Source organism: Alosa sapidissima, chromosome 23 (assembly GCF_018492685.1).
Source record: "Alosa sapidissima isolate fAloSap1 chromosome 23, fAloSap1.pri, whole genome shotgun sequence".
Taxonomy (NCBI): Eukaryota; Metazoa; Chordata; class Actinopteri; order Clupeiformes; family Clupeidae; genus Alosa; species Alosa sapidissima.
This window is the reverse complement of record NC_055979.1, coordinates 31,170,763-31,190,210: the sequence shown is the minus strand read 5'-3', so window position 1 is coordinate 31,190,210 and position 19,448 is coordinate 31,170,763. Positions and strand designations below refer to the sequence as shown.

At 49.7% G+C, this 19,448-nt stretch overlaps 1 protein-coding gene and 1 long non-coding RNA gene across 4 annotated transcripts in view; both read left to right on the top strand.

Annotated features, from left to right (window-relative positions):
* The window catches only part of LOC121698395, an 89,847-nt gene that overhangs the window by 17,527 nt on the left and 52,872 nt on the right, over positions 1-19,448 (top strand). The window lies entirely within an intron of this gene.
* Positions 692-1,755, top strand: LOC121698959. 3 transcript variants are annotated; one of them, XR_006026918.1, is made up of 3 exons: positions 692-751; positions 939-1,012; positions 1,657-1,755. It is a non-coding gene; the product is annotated as an uncharacterized LOC121698959 (long non-coding RNA). The 3 variants fall into 3 exon arrangements; XR_006026916.1 differs by lacking the exon at positions 692-751 and having other exon boundaries at positions 759-1,012; XR_006026917.1 differs by lacking the exon at positions 692-751 and having other exon boundaries at positions 759-1,322.

Here is a 19,448-nt window from a genome sequence, read left to right as displayed (position 1 = left end):
AAAAAGGGAAATTTCTAACTTCCATAATTATCTTTACAAATGAAATACAATGGAATACAATTTTCTATTTTTTTGAAAAATGTGAGTGAATTAAGTATCAGTGAAATAATCAAAACATAATTGGGGTATTCAAGGTCAAGCAACTATTTATGTGATTTTTTTACGAAATGTTTTTTTTTTTACCAAATGTTTAACCAATTGCCGTATTTCCACTACAACACTGTAATGTGTATTTTGCATGCATTCACCTCTGATACCCCTGTCTTGTTTGATCTGTATTGTTGATATCTCTTTGCTATTTGAGCTCACTGGAACCTGATAAGTATAAAAGCTATAAGCTTCATTACATCTGCTGCTCCTGGGAACGTTTTTGATAACATATTAACATGTTTAATATAGCCTAAGTGGATTAAGTCCATCTGTACACATACGTGTACATCATGTTTAGCGGCAAACTACATCGCTATTTTGACATTTTTTTTTGTTGCCATGTGGCTGCAGAACTTAAGACTGGAGTGAAAGTGGCAACAAACTACATGACACAGTTCCAACACTTTTTTATGTCATGACAAACTGACAATGCTTTTACACATTTCTAAACTAGAATACACCATGAAATATTACTGGACTTCTTATCTGTTCAGAATACTTTACACACTCTAAAAAATGATTCAGAGGTTAGTAGATAAAACTTAAAATGAAGAACATTTTCGACATAAAAAAATTAAGTTTGCTACTTGTACATGTATAGGTGAGTTGACAATTTATTTTAAGGAGTTTGTAATACTGAAAAAGAAAGAAAGCTGTCTCAACTTATTCATATATGGATTTTCAACACACAGTCTTGCTTTCACCTAACAATAGAAAGTATTAAGTTCCTGAAACTTGTAAATCTCGTGACCAAACTTATAAAGCTAATAACACGATTGAACGTTCAGGACCTTCCAGACCACGCCTGAGAAGTAACAGAAATTATGGCACAGGATCCTGTAGCCTGCATCGAACATCACAGGTACGTGCAAAGTAGTCTAGCCTACTATTTTTGTGTTTGTTTTAAAAGCAACAGCTATCAAACAACGGCACACAGTGCGTCAAAATCTTTGTCACGTGACAGTCAAATGAAATTAACGCTACAGCTTGCCCTTTTGCTAATTTGAATATTTGAAAAGATGGATTTTAGCTATCTACAGACAGTAGCTATCGTGTCTTCCAAGCTAGCTGCTGCTTGCACGGTAATTAAACCATTTGAAAAGATGACTTTGGTAGCTGGCGTCTTCAAAGTTACCTGCAGCCTGCCCTTTGATCATTTGGAGTTAGTAAAGGTAAATTTAGCTGTCTGGTGTCTTCAAATTTCACCGTGGCAGCTGTATTCCGCACTTAACATTTTAGCATTGCTAGTTCTAACACTGCACGTGTTTGAGGATCATATTTGGTCGTCCTAGTTAAGCCTAACATTGTCACTATTTATGAAGGTTTGTGGGCCATTTGACATTCTTAGCTTAACCTGAACATAGGCCTAATAGGTAGGCCAACATTTATTTATTTTTGAAGTTTGAGAAATATTATGTGTCAATCCCTGCAAACCATGTAGATTTTGTTCATTTTGTTGTTTGTCTTGAGGTAAATTTTCTAACATTGTGCCTTTCTTTTATACAGATAAATGACGAATTCAGACGGAGCTCTACATTCATTCATTGCACAACTGGACCAGTTGCCATTGCTTTAAAAATAAACAATGCTTTCAGAAAATTTAAATTGCTGTGTGCTTTTATTCAGACAGAAGTGAAGTAAGTTACTATAACTTAAAAAGATCCATGCAAATTGTTACCTTAATTTTTTTTAAGTCATTTCAACTCAAGTTGTTTTTTGAGTAAATATTGTGAGACTTTTATAGTGAGAAGAACTCAATTAGTTTAGCACAATCAACCTGATTTGTCCTCTAAAAGCTTAATTAAGTTGAACCAACTTAATTATATTAATTTGATCATATAATATAATTCAGTTGTTCTAACTATATAAGTCTCACAATATTTACTCAAAAACGGCTTGAGTTGAAATTACTTAAAAAGATCCATGCAAATTGTTACCTCAATTTTTTTAAGTTGAGTAAGTGTATTATTTTTTAGAGTGCAGTTCATGTTACATGATAACTGATATAATATAGTTTAAGGTGTTCTCTTTAAAGAATCGCACACACAATATTTATTTTCGCCAACATATTTATTTATTTACCACTCAATTATTCAGTGGGAAAATAAGGTATTGAACACCACTAATGAGCAATTTTAGACATTAAACATGTGCGTCAAGGTTTTTTTTTTAAGGCCATCATGCGTTGCCTTTGGCGTTTGAATGCATTAAAGCCTCTTGAAGGTGTATTATTTTGTGAGCAATTCTTGTTGTACTCTTCAAAGGCAATCCTGTGTGACTTTGATGGATCTTGGTCAATGAGGGCTTTCTCGTCTTGCCTCCAACACCTTCTAGTGCTTTCAGCCGAACCTGCAGCCCTTACATCTTCATCAGTTCTCGCTGGGGTCGCTATTGTAACCTGTATGGAAATGTTGGGTGGAGATTCCATGTCATCATATTTTTCACTTTGGAATTTATGAATCTCCCAAAAATCTGATAATCCTGTACATTTTTCTGGGACTCATCACTTCTATTACAACCATATTGTTGACCATTATTGGCTACTATTTCAATCATCCACACATAGCTACCCAGTGACTTATCCAGACTGACTAAACAGAGATATTTAAGCATTATGTTATGGAACAACTAACACGATTCTCACCGAGAATCCACTGTCCACATCCATCTGGTCATCTGTGCTTGAAGAGGGTGGTAGACTTGGTTGAAGGCTTGATTTTTTAATTGGTGCCACTCGGATTTTCTTAATCCTATCCATTTTTTGTTTTAGAGCTTTTGTTTCGGGAACATCAGAGTCTTCATCATCCAAAGTTGAGGTTTGTGGCAGTGGTACACTTAGTTTGGAATAGTCCGCCTCATCCATTTCCTCCTCGTCGAAAGACCAAATGCTGATTTCCTCATCGTCATCAGTTGGAGGGTTTTGTGGTGTTTTGTTGTCAGAGATGGTTTCCTCTGGTTTTTCTGCCATTATCTGTGAAACCTCGATATAATCCACTACACAAACTTTCAACAGTCAGTGCAACCACTTGAAATACTTGCAGTGAAATGACAAATTGTGGTTGGTGCTTAAATCTGCTATCTGCAAACCACATGTGCAGACCTGTTACAGTGCACCACATGAGCTGCCGTGCAACACATGTGGAGATCTCTCTCTCTCTCTCTCTCTCTCTCTCTCTCTCTCTGATACGTCTCACTCACACAGACACACACACACACACACACACACTACATGATTGTCACATATGACGCTCAAACCCACAGTTTAAAAGACAACCCTGCTATCATATATGATATCTGATAGAGTACACCATATATGCATGGTGGCCAGTAATCATATGTGCTTCATGGTAAAGGGTTTTGCAATCATGAGTCAAATATTATATGGTAATGTAGTGTTTCATTGTACACCGTATCTTGGAATGAGATGCCTAATTGTGGTCTTAATAGTTTTATTGTCAATATGTGTGAATACAGAGTAACGGAAATACAGTTTAGCATCTAATAGGAAGGGCAAGTAGCAGGGTAAAGATGGGTATGAATAAGTATTGATTTACTAAAGAGCAATGTGCAGCTGAAGTATGTTAATATACAAAATATGCTGTACTACTATATATAAGGCAATGTACAGATGTACAGGTATACATATGTAATATGTAGCCTAATACACAGATGTTTAGATACATTCATATATGTGTATGCAGATGTACAGCGTGAATAGGAAGGGAAGGTTAAGCAGGAGACAGGGTTTCAATAGGGTGACAACCGTGGGGAACCTGCTGGTTTTAGGCTGAAGGTGTACACATCTCTTGTGACCAAGGAGAGCGGGCTGAACTCCAAGCTATGGGCCTTGGCTATTGGCAGTAGACCCCGATTCATATGATAGATAGATAGATAGATAGATAGATAGATAGATACTTTATTGATCCCCAGGGGAAATTCAAGAAATGTGATTCCAGGTGTTGCGCACGGCTGTATCTCGGTGATGAAACAGACCACGGCCACTGAGGCATAGCTGCCTGATTTCCACACGAGGGCGACACTAGTCACGCTAGGGAGGCGCTCACATGTGAATCCCGACGCCCCCTGAATGTGGAAGGCACGCTAGCTGCGGACTTAAGGGTTAAGGGTTAAAGCCTTAAGCAGAGCCGAAAAAATCTCAAACCCATGGTATACCTGCGGGTTCGTATATGATTCCGGCCCTAGCAAACCTCCAGGCGCTAACTCAAGAGTCATATGTGATGAACATGTAACAGACTGTCATTCTCCCATACTGCCACTAAGGGGCCAAGACTGAAAAAGCGCTAACTCAAGACTCGTATGTGATGGAAAATGTAACAGACTGTCATTCTCCCATACTGCCACTAAGGGGCCAAGAGTGAATACGCGCTAACTCAAGACTCATATGTGATGAAAAATGTAACAGACTGTCATTCTCCCATACTGCCACTAAGGGGCCAAGAGTGAAAAAGCGCTAACTCAAGACTCGTATGTGATGGAAAATGTAACAGACTGTCATTCTCCCATACTGCCACTAAGGGGCCAAGAGTGAATACGCGCTAACTCAAGACTCGTATGTGATGAAAAATGTAACAGACTGTCATTTTCCCATACTGCCACTAAGGGGCCAAGAGTGAAAAAGCGCTAACTCAAGACTCGTATGTGATGGAAAATGTAACAGACTGTCATTCTCCCATACTGCCACTAAGGGGCCAAGAGTGAATACGCGCTAACTCAAGACTCATATGTGATAAAAAATGTAACAGACTGTCATTCTCCCATACTGCCACTAAGGGGCCAAGAGTGAATACGCGCTAACTCAAGACTCGTATGTGATGAAAAATGTAACAGACTGTCATTCTCCCATACTGCCACTAAGGGGCCAAGAGTGAAAAAGCGCTAACTCAAGACTCGTATGTGATGGAAAATGTAACAGACTGTCATTCTCCCATACTGCCACTAAGGGGCCAAGAGTGAAAACCCGCTAAGTCAAGAGTCGTATGTGATGGAAAATGTAACAGACTGTCATTCTCCCATACTGCCACTAAGGGGCCAAGAGTGAAAACCCGCTAAGTCAAGAGTCGTATGTGATGAACACGTCACGCTAGCTGCGGATTCACATACGATTCTGGCCCTAGCCAACCGCCTATCTCCGCGACGCAAGGTCACAGCGAGACGGGGGTGGCGGCGTTGCGTCCGGAGCGTCAAAATTAATCTAGAATCTCACCCGATCCTGAGCGCCCCCTCCCCCCCCCCCCCAAACACACACACATTAGCTTAGGCTAAGGCCTTGTGAGAGGCCTACTAGCTACTGTGATCGGACGGGCCGGGAGAGGCCTGGGGATGAGTGCTTGTGCTCAGACGGGCTCAACTCGGGCCTAGGAGCAGGGAGAGACACAGAGAGCTGCGCTAGACCCCCCCCACCAAGCACAGCCACACACACGCACACACGCGCGCGCAGGTGATAGAGAGGGACAGTGAGAGGGGCCTGTTGCTCAGAGAGGCTCCAGCTGCTCAGAGAGGCCCCAACTTATTATTATTATTACATTATTATTATTAAAGTTGGGCCTAGATGCTGTGCCTAGATGCTTGGGCCTAGATGCTGTGCTATACCCACTGCAGCACCCCTACACACACACACACCCACCCACAGGCCCCAGCTGCTCACAGAGGCTCCAAAGACTCCTCTCTGTCCCCTGCGCGCGTGTGTGTGAGCCTGGGAGCATTACCCTGTATCCTACTCCTAAACTTAACCCAAATTAAACACGCTAATCAAACTAGCTAACACCCTCTATGCTAAGCCCGCAACACAAAGTGGCAAACGCCCCCCCCCTCTGGGTACCACCCCCCCCACGGACAACCAGGCTTAAGCACCGATAAGTACTGGTGCACTGTGCCCCACTTAAGCTAACCTCGCAAGGGTTAAAGCCTTAAGCAGAGCCGAAAAAATCTCAAACCCATGGTATACCTGCGGGTTCGTATATGATTCCGGCCCTAGCAAACCTCCTAGCTCCGCGACGCAAGGTCACAGTGAGACGGGGATGGCGGCATTGCGTCCGGTGCGTCAAAATTAATCTAGAATCTCACCCGATCCTGAGCGCCCCCCCCCCCTCCCCCCCAAACACACACACATTAGCTTAAGCTAAGGCCTTGTGAGAGGCCTACTAGCTACTGTGATCGGACGGGCCGGGAGAGGCCTGGGGATGAGTGCTTGTGCTCAGACGGGCTCAACTTGGGCCTAGGAGCAGGGAGAGACACAGAGAGCTGCGCTAGACCCCCCCCCACCAAGCACAGCCACACACACGCACGCACGCGCGCGCAGGTGATAGAGAGGGACAGTGAGAGGGGCCTGTTGCTCAGAGAGGCTCCAGCTGCTCAGAGAGGCCCCAACTTATTATTATTATTACATTATTATTATTAAAGTTGGGCCTAGATGCTGTGCCTAGATGCTTGGGCCTAGATGCTGTGCTATACCCACTGCAGCACCCCTACAAACACACACACCCACCCACAGGCCCCAGCTGCTCACAGAGGCTCCAAAGACTCCTCTCTGTCCCCTGCGCGCGTGTGTGTGAGCCTGGGAGCATTACCCTGTATCCTACTCCTAAACTTAACCCAAATTAAACACGCTAATCAAACTAGCTAACACCCTCTATGCTAAGCCCGCAACACAAAGTGGCAAACGCCCCCCCCCTCTGGGTACCACCCCCCCCACGGACAACCAGGCTTAAGCACCGATAAGTACTGGTGCACTGTGCCCCACTTAAGCTAACCTCGCAAGGGTTAAAGCCTTAAGCAGAGCCGAAAAAATCTCAAACCCATGGTATACCTGCGGGTTCGTATATGATTCCGGCCCTAGCAAACCTCCAGGCGCTAACTCAAGAGTCATATGTGATGAACATGTAACAGACTGTCATTCTCCCATACTGCCACTAAGGGGCCAAGACTGAAAAAGCGCTAACTCAAGACTCGTATGTGATGGAAAATGTAACAGACTGTCATTCTCCCATACTGCCACTAAGGGGCCAAGAGTGAAAAAGCGCTAACTCAAGACTCGTATGTGATGGAAAATGTAACAGACTGTCATTCTCCCATACTGCCACTAAGGGGCCAAGAGTGAATACGCGCTAACTCAAGACTCATATGTGATGAAAAATGTAACAGACTGTCATTCTCCCATACTGCCACTAAGGGGCCAAGAGTGAATACGCGCTAACTCAAGACTCGTATGTGATGAAAAATGTAACAGACTGTCATTCTCCCATACTGCCACTAAGGGGCCAAGAGTGAAAAAGCGCTAACTCAAGACTCGTATGTGATGGAAAATGTAACAGACTGTCATTCTCCCATACTGCCACTAAGGGGCCAAGAGTGAAAACCCGCTAAGTCAAGAGTCGTATGTGATGGAAAATGTAACAGACTGTCATTCTCCCATACTGCCACTAAGGGGCCAAGAGTGAAAACCCGCTAAGTCAAGAGTCGTATGTGATGAACATGTCACGCTAGCTGCGGATTCACATACGATTCCGGCCCTAGCCAACCGCCTATCTCCGCGACGCAAGGTCACAGCGAGACGGGGGTGGCGGCGTTGCGTCCGGAGCGTCAAAATTAATCTAGAATCTCACCCGATCCTGAGCGCCCCCTCCCCCACCCCCCCCCAAACACACACACATTAGCTTAGGCTAAGGCCTTGTGAGAGGCCTACTAGCTACTGTGACGGGACGGGCCGGGAGAGGCCTGGGGATGAGTGCTTGTGCTCAGACGGGCTCAACTCGGGCCTAGGAGCAGGGAGAGACACAGAGAGCTGCGCTAGACCCCCCCCACCAAGCACAGCCACACACACGCACGCACGCGCGCGCAGGTGATAGAGAGGGACAGTGAGAGGGGCCTGTTGCTCAGAGAGGCTCCAGCTGCTCAGAGAGGCCCCGACTTATTATTATTATTACATTATTATTATTAAAGTTGGGCCTAGATGCTGTGCTATACCCACTGCAGCACCCCTACACACACACACACCCACCCACAGGCCCCAGCTGCTCACAGAGGCTCCAAAGACTCCTCTCTGTCCCCTGCGCGCGTGTGTGTGAGCCTGGGAGCATTACCCTGTATCCTACATCTAAACTTAACCCCGATTAATACACGAACAGAGGCCCAACCTCTTCCCTATCCCCTTTTCCACAGCTAGCACAACCTAGACTCTGTTCTCCCAAAATTAATTTACAATCTAACCCAATCCTCCAGCTTAGGCTGAGGCCTTGTGAGAGGCCTACTAGCTACTGCTGACCTCTGACTTGACCCCTGATGCTTGGAGAGGCTTGGGGAAGAGTGCTTGTGCTCACACGGGCTGCGGCTACTCACAGAGGCCCAAACTTAGGCCGAGGCCTTGTCAGAGGCCTACTAGCTACAGCTTGACCTCTGGTTTGAGCCCTGACGCTCGGAGAGGCACAGAGAGGCCTAGGAGACAGTGCGTGTTCTCACACAGGCTGCAGCTGCTCACAGAGGCTCCAAAGACTCCTCTCTGTCCCCTGCGCGCGTGTGTGTGAGCCTGGGAGCATTACCCTGTATCCTACTCCTAAACTTAACCCAAATTAAACACGCTAATCAAACTAGCTAACACCCTCTATGCTAAGCCCGCAACACAAAGTGGCAAACGCCCCCCCCCTCTGGGTACCACCCCCCCCACGGACAACCAGGCTTAAGCACCGATAAGTACTGGTGCACTGTGCCCCACTTAAGCTAACCTCGCAAGGGTTAAAGCCTTAAGCAGAGCCGAAAAAATCTCAAACCCATGGTATACCTGCGGGTTCGTATATGATTCCGGCCCTAGCAAACCTCCTAGCTCCGCGACGCAAGGTCACAGCGAGACGGGGATGGCGGCATTGCGTCCGGTGCGTCAAAATTAATCTAGAATCTCACCCGATCCTGAGCGCCCCCCCCCCCTCCCCCCCAAACACACACACATTAGCTTAAGCTAAGGCCTTGTGAGAGGCCTACTAGCTACTGTGATCGGACGGGCCGGGAGAGGCCTGGGGATGAGTGCTTGTGCTCAGACGGGCTCAACTTGGGCCTAGGAGCAGGGAGAGACACAGAGAGCTGCGCTAGACCCCCCCCCCACCAAGCACAGCCACACACACGCACGCACGCGCGCGCAGGTGATAGAGAGGGACAGTGAGAGGGGCCTGTTGCTCAGAGAGGCTCCAGCTGCTCAGAGAGGCCCCAACTTATTATTATTATTACATTATTATTATTAAAGTTGGGCCTAGATGCTGTGCCTAGATGCTTGGGCCTAGATGCTGTGCTATACCCACTGCAGCACCCCTACAAACACACACACCCACCCACAGGCCCCAGCTGCTCACAGAGGCTCCAAAGACTCCTCTCTGTCCCCTGCGCGCGTGTGTGTGAGCCTGGGAGCATTACCCTGTATCCTACTCCTAAACTTAACCCAAATTAAACACGCTAATCAAACTAGCTAACACCCTCTATGCTAAGCCCGCAACACAAAGTGGCAAACGCCCCCCCCCTCTGGGTACCACCCCCCCCACGGACAACCAGGCTTAAGCACCGATAAGTACTGGTGCACTGTGCCCCACTTAAGCTAACCTCGCAAGGGTTAAAGCCTTAAGCAGAGCCGAAAAAATCTCAAACCCATGGTATACCTGCGGGTTCGTATATGATTCCGGCCCTAGCAAACCTCCTAGCTCCGCGACGCAAGGTCACAGTGAGACGGGGATGGCGGCATTGCGTCCGGTGCGTCAAAATTAATCTAGAATCTCACCCGATCCTGAGCGCCCCCCCCCCCTCCCCCCCAAACACACACACATTAGCTTAAGCTAAGGCCTTGTGAGAGGCCTACTAGCTACTGTGATCGGACGGGCCGGGAGAGGCCTGGGGATGAGTGCTTGTGCTCAGACGGGCTCAACTTGGGCCTAGGAGCAGGGAGAGACACAGAGAGCTGCGCTAGACCCCCCCCCACCAAGCACAGCCACACACACGCACGCACGCGCGCGCAGGTGATAGAGAGGGACAGTGAGAGGGGCCTGTTGCTCAGAGAGGCTCCAGCTGCTCAGAGAGGCCCCAACTTATTATTATTATTACATTATTATTATTAAAGTTGGGCCTAGATGCTGTGCCTAGATGCTTGGGCCTAGATGCTGTGCTATACCCACTGCAGCACCCCTACAAACACACACACCCACCCACAGGCCCCAGCTGCTCACAGAGGCTCCAAAGACTCCTCTCTGTCCCCTGCGCGCGTGTGTGTGAGCCTGGGAGCATTACCCTGTATCCTACTCCTAAACTTAACCCAAATTAAACACGCTAATCAAACTAGCTAACACCCTCTATGCTAAGCCCGCAACACAAAGTGGCAAACGCCCCCCCCCTCTGGGTACCACCCCCCCCACGGACAACCAGGCTTAAGCACCGATAAGTACTGGTGCACTGTGCCCCACTTAAGCTAACCTCGCAAGGGTTAAAGCCTTAAGCAGAGCCGAAAAAATCTCAAACCCATGGTATACCTGCGGGTTCGTATATGATTCCGGCCCTAGCAAACCTCCAGGCGCTAACTCAAGAGTCATATGTGATGAACATGTAACAGACTGTCATTCTCCCATACTGCCACTAAGGGGCCAAGACTGAAAAAGCGCTAACTCAAGACTCGTATGTGATGGAAAATGTAACAGACTGTCATTCTCCCATACTGCCACTAAGGGGCCAAGAGTGAAAACCCGCTAAGTCAAGAGTCGTATGTGATGAACATGTCACGCTAACTGCGGATTCGTATATGATTCTGGCCCTAGCCAACCGCCTAGCTCCGCGACGCAAGGTCACAGCGAGACGGGGGTGGCGCCATTGCGTCCGGAGCGTCAGAAAACATGGGGGCGCATGGGGGTGCCGCCAGTCTAATACCAACGCTGCACGACTTGTGGCCAAAAAACCAACTGCACCCCGGTGCACTTGTGGCTATTACCTCCTATCATAGTCAGGGATAGTGAGAGTGAAAACACTGAGGCATAGCTGCCTGATTTCCACACGAGGGCGACACTAGTCACGCTAGGGAGGCGCTCACATGTGAATCCCGACCCCCCCCCGCATGTGGAAGCACGCTAACTGCGGATTCGTATATGATTCTGGCCCTAGCCAACCGCCTAGCTCCGCGACGCAAGGTCACAGCGAGACGGGGGTGGCGCCATTGCGTCCGGAGCGTCAGAAAACATGGGGGCGCATGGGGGTGCCGCCAGTCTAATACCAACGCTGCACGACTTGTGGCCAAAAAACCAACTGCACCCCGGTGCACTTGTGGCTATTACCTCCTATCATAGTCAGGGATAGTGAGAGTGAAAACACTGAGGCATAGCTGCCTGATTTCCACACGAGGGCGACACTAGTCACGCTAGGGAGGCGCTCACATGTGAATCCCGACCCCCCCCCGCATGTGGAAGCACGCTAACTGCGGATTCGTATATGATTCTGGCCCTAGCCAACCGCCTAGCTCCGCGACGCAAGGTCACAGCGAGACGGGGGTGGCGCCATTGCGTCCGGAGCGTCAGAAAACATGGGGGCGCATGGGGGTGCCGCCAGTCTAATACCAACGCTGCACGACTTGTGGCCAAAAAACCAACTGCACCCCGGTGCACTTGTGGCTATTACCTCCTATCATAGTCAGGGATAGTGAGAGTGAAAACACTGAGGCATAGCTGCCTGATTTCCACACGAGGGCGACACTAGTCACGCTAGGGAGGCGCTCACATGTGAATCCCGACCCCCCCCCGCATGTGGAAGCACGCTAACTGCGGATTCGTATATGATTCTGGCCCTAGCCAACCGCCTAGCTCCGCGACGCAAGGTCACAGCGAGACGGGGGTGGCGCCATTGCGTCCGGAGCGTCAGAAAACATGGGGGCGCATGGGGGTGCCGCCAGTCTAATACCAACGCTGCACGACTTGTGGCCAAAAAACCAACTGCACCCCGGTGCACTTGTGGCTATTACCTCCTATCATAGTCAGGGATAGTGAGAGTGAAAACACTGAGGCATAGCTGCCTGATTTCCACACGAGGGCGACACTAGTCACGCTAGGGAGGCGCTCACATGTGAATCCCGACCCCCCCCCGCATGTGGAAGCACGCTAACTGCGGATTCGTATATGATTCTGGCCCTAGCCAACCGCCTAGCTCCGCGACGCAAGGTCACAGCGAGACGGGGGTGGCGCCATTGCGTCCGGAGCGTCAGAAAACATGGGGGCGCATGGGGGTGCCGCCAGTCTACCACCAACGCTGCACGACTTGTGGCCAAAAAACCAACTGCACCCCGGTGCACTTGTGGCTATTACCCCCTATCCTAGCAACAACCTAGCAACCACCAGAATATGACCACAGTAACCACCATAGCAACCACGGTATTTAGCATAGTAAACGCCATATGTACCCTAGCAACGCTATATATTTACTCACCTGACCAACATATGTGTGTTTTTTGACCAAAAATTTGAAAATGGCTAAATGTTAAATCGCCAAAAAAGTAGTTTTTGCCGGCAGATTGCTTTGCGTTACAGCTAGAGAGATGAAACTTTGCACGCTCCATCTGGGTCATGTGCAGAAGGTCTGACTTGAATTTCAGACTCGTAGCTCCATGCTGCCACCCACAGGTCCACCTCTGAAGTGGGAATGGTCAATTTTTTTTATGTTTTTCCTACACAGTTTTTTTTGTGGATGTCTCAGAGATCCCACTTTTGGAACAGTTGTCAGGGGCCTCTAGGCGGTGCCTTGCGTCTTGCTCCCATCCCTCTAGCACCTAGCGTTACCGAGGCAGAAGAGGGAAACCTTGTACGTTTCGAACCGTTTATCTCCTTCCGGGAATAATCCACCCACTCCAAACTGAGCCTGGCTTGTTTGAGACGTCCCGTTGTTAAACATATTCTGATTTCATACTGATCGGACCAACATAAGGGAGTTTTTTGGCTAAAAATGTAAAATTGGCAAAATGTTAAATCGCCAAAAAAGTAGTTTTTGCAGGCACATTGCTTTGCGTTACAGCTAGAGAGATGAAACTTTGCACGCTCCATCTGGGTCATGTGCAGAAGGTCTGACTTGAATTTCAGACTCGTAGCTCCATGCTGCCACCCACAGGTCCACCTCTGAAGTGGGAATGGTCAATTTTTTTTATGTTTTTCCTACACAGTTTTTTTTGTGGATGTCTCAGAGATCCCACTTTTGGAACAGTTGTCAGGGGCCTCTAGGCGGTGCCTTGCGTCTTGGTCCCATCCCTCTAGCACCTAGCGTTACCGAGGCAGAAGAGGGAAACCTTGTACGTTTCGAACCGTTTATCTCCTTCCGGGAATAATCCACCCACTCCAAACTGAGCCTGGCTTGTTTGTGACGTCCCGTTGTTAAACATATTCTGATTTCATACTGATCGGACCAACATAAGGGAGTTTTTTGGCTAAAAATGTAAAATTGGCAAAATGTTAAATCGCCAAAAAAGTAGTTTTTGCAGGCACATTGCTTTGCGTTACAGCTAGAGAGATGAAACTTTGCACGCTCCATCTGGGTCATGTGCAGAAGGTCTGACTTGAATTTCAGACTCGTAGCTCCATGCTACCACCCACAGGTCCACCTCTGAAGTGGGAATGGTCAACTTTTTTTATCAAACTAGCTAACACCCTCTATGCTAAGCCCGCAACACAAAGTGGCAAACACCCCCCCCCTCTGGGTACCACCCCCCCCACGGACAACCAGGCTTAAGCACCGATAAGTACTGGTGCACTGTGCCCCACTTAAGCTAACCTCGCAAGGGTTAAAGCCTTAAGCAGAGCCGAAAAAATCTCAAACCCATGGTATACCTGCGGGTTCGTATATGATTCCGGCCCTAGCAAACCTCCAGGCGCTAACTCAAGAGTCATATGTGATGAACATGTAACAGACTGTCATTCTCCCATACTGCCACTAAGGGGCCAAGACTGAAAAAGCGCTAACTCAAGACTCGTATGTGATGGAAAATGTAACAGACTGTCATTCTCCCATACTGCCACTAAGGGGCCAAGAGTGAAAAAGTGCTAAGTCAAGACTCGTATGTGATGGAAAATGTAACAGACTGTCATTCTCCCATACTGCCACTAAGGGGCCAAGAGTGAAAATGCGCTAACTCAAGACTCATATGTGATGAAAAATGTAACAGACTGTCATTCTCCCATACTGCCACTAAGGGGCAAAGAGTGAAAAAGCGCTAACTCAAGACTCGTATGTGATGAACATGTAACAGACTGTCATTCTCCCATACTGCCACTAAGGGGCCAAGACTGAAAAAGCGCTAACTCAAGACTCGTATGTGATGGAAAATGTAACAGACTGTCATTCTCCCATACTGCCACTAAGGGGCCAAGAGTGAAAAAGCGCTAACTCAAGACTCGTATGTGATGGAAAATGTAACAGACTGTCATTCTCCCATACTGCCACTAAGGGGCCAAGAGTGAATACGCGCTAACTCAAGACTCATATGTGATGAAAAATGTAACAGACTGTCATTCTCCCATACTGCCACTAAGGGGCCAAGAGTGAATACGCGCTAACTCAAGACTCGTATGTGATGAAAAATGTAACAGACTGTCATTCTCCCATACTGCCACTAAGGGGCCAAGAGTGAAAAAGCGCTAACTCAAGACTCGTATGTGATGGAAAATGTAACAGACTGTCATTCTCCCATACTGCCACTAAGGGGCCAAGAGTGAAAACCCGCTAAGTCAAGAGTCGTATGTGATGGAAAATGTAACAGACTGTCATTCTCCCATACTGCCACTAAGGGGCCAAGAGTGAAAACCCGCTAAGTCAAGAGTCGTATGTGATGAACATGTCACGCTAGCTGCGGATTCACATACGATTCTGGCCCTAGCCAACCGCCTATCTCCGCGACGCAAGGTCACAGCGAGACGGGGGTGGCGGCGTTGCGTCCGGAGCGTCAAAATTAATCTAGAATCTCACCCGATCCTGAGCGCCCCCTCCCCCACCCCCCCCCAAACACACACACATTAGCTTAGGCTAAGGCCTTGTGAGAGGCCTACTAGCTACTGCGACGGGACGGGCCGGGAGAGGCCTGGGGATGAGTGCTTGTGCTCAGACGGGCTCAACTCGGGCCTAGGAGCAGGGAGAGACACAGAGAGCTGCGCTAGACCCCCCCCACCAAGCACAGCCACACACACGCACGCACGCGCGCGCAGGTGATAGAGAGGGACAGTGAGAGGGGCCTGTTGCTCAGAGAGGCTCCAGCTGCTCAGAGAGGCCCCGACTTATTATTATTATTACATTATTATTATTAAAGTTGGGCCTAGATGCTGTGCTATACCCACTGCAGCACCCCTACACACACACACACCCACCCACAGGCCCCAGCTGCTCACAGAGGCTCCAAAGACTCCTCTCTGTCCCCTGCGCGCGTGTGTGTGAGCCTGGGAGCATTACCCTGTATCCTACATCTAAACTTAACCCCGATTAATACACGAACAGAGGCCCAACCTCTTCCCTATCCCCTTTTCCACAGCTAGCACAACCTAGACTCTGTTCTCCCAAAATTAATTTACAATCTAACCCAATCCTCCAGCTTAGGCTGAGGCCTTGTGAGAGGCCTACTAGCTACTGCTGACCTCTGACTTGACCCCTGATGCTTGGAGAGGCTTGGGGAAGAGTGCTTGTGCTCACACGGGCTGCGGCTACTCACAGAGGCCCAAACTTAGGCCGAGGCCTTGTCAGAGGCCTACTAGCTACAGCTTGACCTCTGGTTTGAGCCCTGACGCTCGGAGAGGCACAGAGAGGCCTAGGAGACAGTGCGTGTTCTCACACAGGCCGCAGCTGCTCACAGAGGCTCCAAAGACTCCTCTCTGTCCCCTGCGCGCGTGTGTGTGAGCCTGGGAGCATTACCCTGTATCCTACTCCTAAACTTAACCCAAAATAAACACGCTAATCAAACTAGCTAACACCCTCTATGCTAAGCCCGCAACACAAAGTGGCAAACGCCCCCCCCCTCTGGGTACCACCCCCCCCACGGACAACCAGGCTTAAGCACCGATAAGTACTGGTGCACTGTGCCCCACTTAAGCTAACCTCGCAAGGGTTAAAGCCTTAAGCAGAGCCGAAAAAATCTCAAACCCATGGTATACCTGCGGGTTCGTATATGATTCCGGCCCTAGCAAACCTCCTAGCTCCGCGACGCAAGGTCACAGCGAGACGGGGATGGCGGCGTTGCGTCCGGTGCGTCAAAATTAATCTAGAATCTCACCCGATCCTGAGCGCCCCCCCCCCTCCCCCCCAAACACACACACATTAGCTTAAGCTAAGGCCTTGTGAGAGGCCTACTAGCTACTGCGACGGGACGGGCCGGGAGAGGCCTGGGGATGAGTGCTTGTGCTCAGACGGGCTCAACTCGGGCCTAGGAGCAGGGAGAGACACAGAGAGCTGCGCTAGACCCCCCCCACCAAGCACAGCCACACACACGCACACACGCGCGCGCAGGTGATAGAGAGGGACAGTGAGAGGGGCCTGTTGCTCAGAGAGGCTCCAGCTGCTCAGAGAGGCCCCAACTTATTATTATTATTACATTATTATTATTAAAGTTGGGCCTAGATGCTGTGCCTAGATGCTTGGGCCTAGATGCTGTGCTATACCCACTGCAGCACCCCTACACACACACACACCCACCCACAGGCCCCAGCTGCTCACAGAGGCTCCAAAGACTCCTCTCTGTCCCCTGCGCGCGTGTGTGTGAGCCTGGGAGCATTACCCTGTATCCTACTCCTAAACTTAACCCAAATTAAACACGCTAATCAAACTAGCTAACACCCTCTATGCTAAGCCCGCAACACAAAGTGGCAAACGCCCCCCCCCTCTGGGTACCACCCCCCCCACGGACAACCAGGCTTAAGCACCGATAAGTACTGGTGCACTGTGCCCCACTTAAGCTAACCTCGCAAGGGTTAAAGCCTTAAGCAGAGCCGAAAAAATCTCAAACCCATGGTATACCTGCGGGTTCGTATATGATTCCGGCCCTAGCAAACCTCCTAGCTCCGCGACGCAAGGTCACAGCGAGACGGGGATGGCGGCGTTGCGTCCGGTGCGTCAAAATTAATCTAGAATCTCACCCGATCCTGAGCGCCCCCCCCCCCTCCCCCCCAAACACACACACATTAGCTTAAGCTAAGGCCTTGTGAGAGGCCTACTAGCTACTGTGATCGGACGGGCCGGGAGAGGCCTGGGGATGAGTGCTTGTGCTCAGACGGGCTCAACTTGGGCCTAGGAGCAGGGAGAGACACAGAGAGCTGCGCTAGACCCCCCCCACCAAGCACAGCCACACACACGCACACACGCGCGCGCAGGTGATAGAGAGGGACAGTGAGAGGGGCCTGTTGCTCAGAGAGGCTCCAGCTGCTCAGAGAGGCCCCAACTTATTATTATTATTACATTATTATTATTAAAGTTGGGCCTAGATGCTGTGCCTAGATGCTTGGGCCTAGATGCTGTGCTATACCCACTGCAGCACCCCTACACACACACACACCCACCCACAGGCCCCAGCTGCTCACAGAGGCTCCAAAGACTCCTCTCTGTCCCCTGCGCGCGTGTGTGTGAGCCTGGGAGCATTACCCTGTATCCTACTCCTAAACTTAACCCAAATTAAACACGCTAATCAAACTAGCTAACACCCTCTATGCTAAGCCCGCAACACAAAGTGGCAAACGCCCCCCCCCTCTGGGTACCACCCCCCCCACGGACAACCAGGCTTAAGCACCGATAAGTACTGGTGCACTGTGCCCCACTTAAGCTAACCTCGCAAGGGTTAAAGCCTTAAGCAGAGCCGAAAAAATCTCAAACCCATGGTATACCTGCGGGTTCGTATATGATTCCGGCCCTAGCAAACCTCCAGGCGCTAACTCAAGAGTCATATGTGATGAACATGTAACAGACTGTCATTCTCCCATACTGCCACTAAGGGGCCAAGACTGAAAAAGCGCTAACTCAAGACTCGTATGTGATGGAAAATGTAACAGACTGTCATTCTCCCATACTGCCACTAAGGGGCCAAGAGTGAAAACCCGCTAAGTCAAGAGTCGTATGTGATGAACATGTCACGCTAACTGCGGATTCGTATATGATTCTGGCCCTAGCCAACCGCCTAGCTCCGCGACGCAAGGTCACAGCGAGACGGGGGTGGCGCCATTGCGTCCGGAGCGTCAGAAAACATGGGGGCGCATGGGGGTGCCGCCAGTCTAATACCAACGCTGCACGACTTGTGGCCAAAAAACCAACTGCACCCCGGTGCACTTGTGGCTATTACCTCCTATCATAGTCAGGGATAGTGAGAGTGAAAACACTGAGGCATAGCTGCCTGATTTCCACACGAGGGCGACACTAGTCACGCTAGGGAGGCGCTCACATGTGAATCCCGACCCCCCCCCGCATGTGGAAGCACGCTAACTGCGGATTCGTATATGATTCTGGCCCTAGCCAACCGCCTAGCTCCGCGACGCAAGGTCACAGCGAGACGGGGGTGGCGCCATTGCGTCCGGAGCGTCAGAAAACATGGGGGCGCATGGGGGTGCCGCCAGTCTAATACCAACGCTGCACGACTTGTGGCCAAAAAACCAACTGCACCCCGGTGCACTTGTGGCTATTACCTCCTATCATAGTCAGGGATAGTGAGAGTGAAAACACTGAGGCATAGCTGCCTGATTTCCACACGAGGGCGACACTAGTCACGCTAGGGAGGCGCTCACATGTGAATCCCGACCCCCCCCCGCATGTGGAAGCACGCTAACTGCGGATTCGTATATGATTCTGGCCCTAGCCAACCGCCTAGCTCCGCGACGCAAGGTCACAGCGAGACGGGGGTGGCGCCATTGCGTCCGGAGCGTCAGAAAACATGGGGGCGCATGGGGGTGCCGCCAGTCTAATACCAACGCTGCACGACTTGTGGCCAAAAAACCAACTGCACCCCGGTGCACTTGTGGCTATTACCTCCTATCATAGTCAGGGATAGTGAGAGTGAAAACACTGAGGCATAGCTGCCTGATTTCCACACGAGGGCGACACTAGTCACGCTAGGGAGGCGCTCACATGTGAATCCCGACCCCCCCCCGCATGTGGAAGCACGCTAACTGCGGATTCGTATATGATTCTGGCCCTAGCCAACCGCCTAGCTCCGCGACGCAAGGTCACAGCGAGACGGGGGTGGCGCCATTGCGTCCGGAGCGTCAGAAAACATGGGGGCGCATGGGGGTGCCGCCAGTCTAATACCAACGCTGCACGACTTGTGGCCA